The following is a 6,552-nucleotide window of genomic DNA, read 5'->3' as shown; positions in this document are numbered from 1 at the left end:
GGTATTTTTTCTAAACACTCCTACACAGAGCCCATAACTGTAGCACAGTGTGAGTATGAGTTGAGTATGGGTAGTTTCAAGAAAGAAGAGTGGAAGGTCTGTCTGCCCCTTTCATCCTTGCAAATCTAACCTTTCCAAAGCCAAGAGAGGACAGTTATTACCACATAGGGTACTATGTGCTGAGCTGACACCCACACCCTCATCCCAGACCACTCTCCCAGCTCCCCACTCCCACTGCTCAAGCCACATGGGCTTTCCTCCTGCTGTTTGATCTCACAGCTAAACTCACTCCAACTTTAAGCTATTTGCACATGCTCCTTCCTCAAGTCGGACCACTCCTTCCAGATACGCACAGCTGGCTCTTTTCCAAGCTTGAGATTTCACTACACAACCTGAGAGTATAATCTCAAGTCTCTGTATTCTTTACCTGAAGACTATTTATCTTCTAAGTTCCATGACAGTGGACCTCTTGCTTTGTTAGCTGTACATTCTAGTGCTAGTCTACAGTAGGCTCTTTATTCACATTTGGGTATTTCACCCTGCAGTGCATACAGAGAAATAGGTCCCAAGGGGAGAGTGAGATGGATGGTAGGTGGTCCACTTTACATGAAGGAGCTGGTACAGGGCCCTTTTCACAACCTGGGATCAGACAAGAGATAACCTGGAAACCATGTCTTGAGAGAAAATGATAGGGCCTGGATATTTAGTCTAGTGCAAAGTACTGTCAAGAGTACATGCTCTTTTCAAACAACTGGACGCATCACATGGAAGAAGGACCTTCACTGCTCTGAAAATGGTCCCAAAGTGAAAATGCCACACATAGGATAGAAGCCACATGGGAGAGTGAGACTTCAGGTCCACAGGATAAAGAGCTGTGCAGAGAACACAACAGTCTAAGTTCAAAAGGGCCCTCCAAAAGGTATGGGGTTCCCATCACATACAGTTGTCTAAGCAGAAGCTGGGCAGCCAATCCCACAGGGTGAAAAGGTCAAGCTTTATCCAGGACAGCTGACCAAATTACTAAACTCTCCGTGGCACTCACTTCATTCCAGGCGCAGTCTGACAAGGGCAGGTGCTACTGGCATTACAGGAGAACACTTGAGACACAGACACCATATAATTTGACCAAATTTACCTGGCCAATAAGTGGCACAGCCAGCTTTTAAAAAAACTTATTATCTCCTCTAAACTTCACAGCAACTCTTTTTATACCTCACGTGAAATATAGTACTATTCTATTTTCATCATTTCTAGGAAAAAAAATTCAGGTTACCATCATGGCAGCTGAGGGGAAGGGCCCGCTGAGCTATTTCACGGCTTACAGGAGCAGCAGCTCAGACTCCTCGGGCGGTCGAGGAGGATAACAGCGAGCAAGAAGAGACAAACCGAACCAGATCCGGCGAAATCATCGGGCAGCAGTGGGAACAAGGCGGAGAAGCGGCTGCCGGGACTGACGAGCTGTCATGGAGTGTGATGCGCCCAGCCTTTCTCTACAATCAGCTCAACAAGCAGATGACTGGGAGAAACACATCATCAAGGTGCCCGAAGAGCCCCCAAAGGAATTCAAAATATGGAAGTCAAACTATGTACCGCCTCCTGAGACCTACACTACAGAGAAGAAACCTCCGCCTCCAGAGCTGGACATGGCAATAAAATGGTCGAACATATATGAGAACAATAGAGACGATGCCCCACAGAATGCTAAGAAAGCTAGGCTTCTACCAGAAGGGGAGGAAACGTTGGAATCACCTGATGAGAAAGAAGAGCATACTTCCAAAAAGCACAAAGTAGAGCCAGAAGAATCAGCAAAACAGAAAAAGCAGGAAACAACAAAGGACGAGACTTCTGGACTTCTCCTAAGATGTCAAAGTGTGTCTTTGGTCAGATTATTTGACACTGTGGATTATTATGACAAAACATCTCCATGAAGTATGTATTTTAATGAACTAACAAGTATTGCTTCGAGAACTTTCCACTGTGGAATTCATTTTTTTAAAAATTTAAAATTGCCATGTATTTAAGACCCAAATCGTGGCCTGTGATTGTGAAATTGACAGAATTTGGAAGCATTCTTGCTGTCTATACCCAGAGTCGGTGGTGTGCTTTTAGAGTTGTCACATATCGACATGCCAATGTTCTATGAGCCTTTTACAAAGGAATATATTTTTAAAGTTAATCTATTGTAATGTACTATGAACTTATGGGGTGCTTTTCATCAGTTTTTGTATAGTGTAAATAAATCATGGAAATAAAATTACTTACTAAAAAAAAAAAAAAATCAAACATATCCAAGTGTGATTATCCGGCTCTGTGGGGGCTCAGCTTGTAGGTGGTCCACAATGTAGTACTGGCCCAGTAGAGACATCTGAAATCTTGTGCTGGGTGAGGGACTCAGGCCCTGACAAGAGAACCTGTGGTTTTACTTTTCTTGCCTGGCTCTTCATAACCTCCAGATCCACAAAAAAAAGCATTTTGTTTCACTGACTGCTATATTCCCACATATTAAATAAGTATTTGTTAAAAAAAGAAAGAAAAAGAGGAGAGGAAGCAAGTATCTTCAAGTATCCCTGTCCTGGATTTTGTATAGTAGGACCTTCCTGGGTCTCCTCATTTAAATCTTTCTAGAGAAAGAAATTACTAGGAGCCCAGATTCCAAGCAAAATAATACGCAGCCCTGGCGGTGTTTGAAGGGATCTCTTGTAAACACTTCAGTTTCTAGTATAAAAGAAAAATAATAACAAGCATTTTTCAAGCAACATAACTGGAGCATATATAAAAGTTTAGAGTACATCTCTTGGTTGCTGTCAAAATCCCATTCTGATTAAGTGTAATAAAATAGAGTCGATACTAAAATATTAATAAAATGTTCTTTCTCCCTAGTCACTAGCATCTAATAAAGGTGTTTTGATCCTATTTATGAAATAAAATACATTACTTAGTACTCAAAGGTGCTATTTTGTCTGTGGGAGGTAATCATATTCTAATTTAATGATGGGGGAAAAATCATGCATGACTAAAATAAGTATAACACAGGCTATCCAGCTTTTAGAAGACTACATCTTGCAAGAGGCTACAGACATGCCAGTGCTTGTTAAGAGTATTAAAATTAACATGTTTAATTTTTTTCATTTACTATATATTCAGTTTGCCTTCTTCCAGATCCCACAAGCCCACGCTATCTTTCTCATGAATGTTTAATTCCTTCCCCTGGGAAGTCAATGCCACAACCGCCCCTCGAATGACAGAGCTGTAAATAAGGCTGAGGGGAAAAGTGAGGTGAGGCGAGAGCAAATGCAAAAGGACAGCTGGCTGAGAGAAGCCGAGCATCCTAGAGTCACCCTGCAAGGGAGAGGGGAACGATTAGAACCTAGAAGTGAGTAGATTCATTCTGGAGGCATTCAGAGCTCCAATACCTTCCCCAAGTGGAGAGATGGGTTCTATTTTAAGGCAAAGGGGAGGCTCATGAATACTTCATCACGTTTGGATTAGACAGCCTCTGTCAGCATGGATAGATGGCATCCTTTGGGTGAGTAAGCCACTCCCTGGTCAGTGGTTAGAAATTTTAAATGTCTTCCCAGAATCAAACTTCCTGGGGACATTGAGTCACCAAATAAGGTGATTTAGAGGCAGACAGAACCATTTATTGGAGGAATAATGAGCTACTTTGTATGCATCCATTAGGCCTGAGAGTACACCAGGCTTCCCAGCAGAGTTGAGTAGAAACCATTAGCGTGGCCACAGTTTGGGCTCTCGAAAGTCAATGCGGAAATGACCTGAAGAGAAAATCATCCCTGAACCACTTCGTAATTGTTTTCCACCCTAAGTTGGGATGGGATTTTGTCAGAAAACAGTTAGGGATTAGTATGATTTCTTAAAATTCTAATAGTTGAATCAAAATTTCCAGGAACAATGTCCTGGTCTAAAACCTAGGCAACCATTCCTAAGGCCAACGTCTACTGGGAAAGCACATTTTATTTCAATTGAGTAAGGGAAATGCTGTGCCTGAGTCCCAGATCCAATAGTTATGTGGAAATGCCTGCTTTCCCTTAAGATTGCTGAGGGCTAACTAAGTTCTATGCCTAATTAATTTCATTAAAATGGCATTTGGTTTGAAAAATGCTTTATACTTTAGGTTCCCCCAGAAATAGATCTAGAGATGGATATTAGAATGCAAGTGGGTGGTGTTTGGGAGCAATTCCAGTACAAACATGAGATAGGGAAAACGAAGAAATGCTCATTATCAATAAATTAACATCATGGGCAACTGCAGCTCACATTCACTGAGGAATTCTTAGAAGCAGTATAGAAACACACCTCAAACTTATCCCAGCAAAGACAGAAGAGGATGGAATAGGCAAATGCTGGCACCTGCTGTGGGTCAGTGGGATGGAAGTCGCACCTGAACTGGCCGGCACTGCTACTGTGTGGTGGGCCTGGGAAGTGGTGACTGTGAGCGGACAGCCTCCAGCAGCCAGAAAAAGCCCTTGCAAAAGAGAAGCCAATACTGGCCCTTTGGAAGTCAGGCCCAATTGCACTGAAATGGCAAAGATCTAGACTAGCGATTACAGGCAGGGCAGAAATGGCTGCTGCTATGAAGGTCAAAAAGGACTTAAGTTCCAGCACTTCTGGGAGGTTTTAATAGTAAAGTAAAACACACAGGCTTTAAGTGTCTAACACTGAGGTACTGGAATTTATTGCCAGTTTGAAACATAACCCAGAAGTTACCTATACACCATCAGCATCCAGAACAGTTAGCTGTGAAATGAAGCTGGCTTGCTCAGCTGATGAAAGAGAAGTGAAATCTGCAGCACACAAAGAGAACCAGGGAGGGAAGCTCTGGCGTGGTGTGAGAATCGTCCATCCCCAGCACAGCCATATACAATAAACCCGAGAAAAGAAATATATCATAGAAGATTTTAAACACAACTTAAAAAAAAATAAGGGATGAACACACATGTAATAAGCTTCTTCTTTAGTGAAAAGTACACTGTCCAGTAATGATCTGGCATGAAGAGATTCTAGGGGAATCTGTAAAGTTGAGAAGTTCTACTTCTCTCTGGGACAAAAGCTAAAAATTTTAGGCAACAGGTGACATTCAGGAAGTACCAGTTCTGACAGCACTTTCTTATTTACTAGAGTTCTAAAACAAGTGACCTGAAGTGGAATTCACTCTCAGATGTGGATTCCATACACCTCCTAGATCCGATTTTTCATATAAGAGATTTCACATTGAACTCTGACCTTTTTTTGGGGGGGGGATCACCAATTATTATGTACTAGGATAACCACCTGGTAACAGTGTGCATTAGATTGCCAAAATCCTGACCACTGTTTATTGTTCCCCAAACATCATACCTGCACTGATTTTCCCTTTTGTAGTAAAAATGCTGAAGGAAAGTTACGTTTCAGTAGAGTATTGCTCAGGTTTCATGCTCTGTGGAAGCGAAGAGCATATTTAAAACAAAAAGTGTGCATCACATATGGGGTTTCCTGAATCCTTGAGCATGACCTTTGTGCTCAGAAAAGATCAGTCCGATTGTATGTTGTTTTTAAATATTAATATTTGACTTCTTCACGTTAAAATTTTTAAGCTGCTTTTTCTTTTTCCTAAGCCTCTGATTTAAGCTTATGAATTCAATTGTTTGTAATCTACTAAATTTTAGCAACTGCTTTTAAGAGTGCTTAGAGAACTATTTAGCTCCATTTATAAAGTTAATTAAACCTCTTCTAACATTTTAAAATTCATTTATAAATTTAATATATCTGATTTCCTTTAAGTACATCAATTGTCTGACTTAAAGCTTTCCTAATTAAATAAATCTCAAATCAAATGAACTTAATTTATAAATATGGTGAATCAAATTCTTTTAACTATTCCAACATTCTAAATCAATTTAGTAATATTTCAGCCTAAAAGCACAAGTTTAAATCAATTAGCCAGTTATGCATTTTATATTGGAATCATGAGACTGATCACATTCTCTTAAGCATTTCAAAAACTTTACCAAGAGGGATGGGGAGATGGCTCAGTGGAATAAGTGCTTCCCTGGCAAGTGCAAGGGCCTGAGCTCAACCCCTGGTTCTGAAAAAAAAAAAAAAAAAAAAAAAAAAAAAAAAAAAAAAAAAAAAAAAAAAAATAAGAAAGTATAGTATAAGATATATGTCTATTTAAAAAAAAATATATATATATATATATATATATATATATATATTTTAAACCTTCCCTTGTTAAAAGAGATGATTATTTCTTTTTTAGCTATCCAATACCACTGTTCATTCTGACTAGGACACTGATTGGATTTTTTTATGGGCAAAACAAGTACAAGATCCTGAGCCCAATTTATAGTTTATAGCAAGGAATTTATGCTAATGTAAATGGTACATAAGTAAGTTCCTGAGATTTGATTCACATTATTACCAAATTTATAAGGTATTTTAAGAATTAATGTCTATTCTTGTTATTCAACAAGTTATTCCACCAGATTAGGTGATAGATTTCTTTGGCTTTAAAGATATATAAATATCTTTTTAAATAAAGATCAGTAGGATAAG

The 6,552-nt window shown here is 39.6% G+C and overlaps 1 pseudogene; it reads left to right on the top strand.

Annotated features, from left to right (window-relative positions):
* The first annotated feature begins 1,277 nt into the window (after nucleotides 1-1,277).
* On the top strand, nucleotides 1,278-1,928 carry LOC101575211 (annotated as a pseudogene).
* The last annotated feature ends 4,624 nt before the right edge of the window (nucleotides 1,929-6,552 follow it).

Source organism: Octodon degus, unplaced genomic scaffold (genome assembly GCF_000260255.1).
Source record: "Octodon degus isolate 3935 unplaced genomic scaffold, OctDeg1.0 scaffold00099, whole genome shotgun sequence".
Classification (NCBI taxonomy): Eukaryota; Metazoa; Chordata; class Mammalia; order Rodentia; family Octodontidae; genus Octodon; species Octodon degus.
Note: the sequence above shows the minus strand (reverse complement) of the source record. Positions and strands in the feature narration are given on the sequence as shown.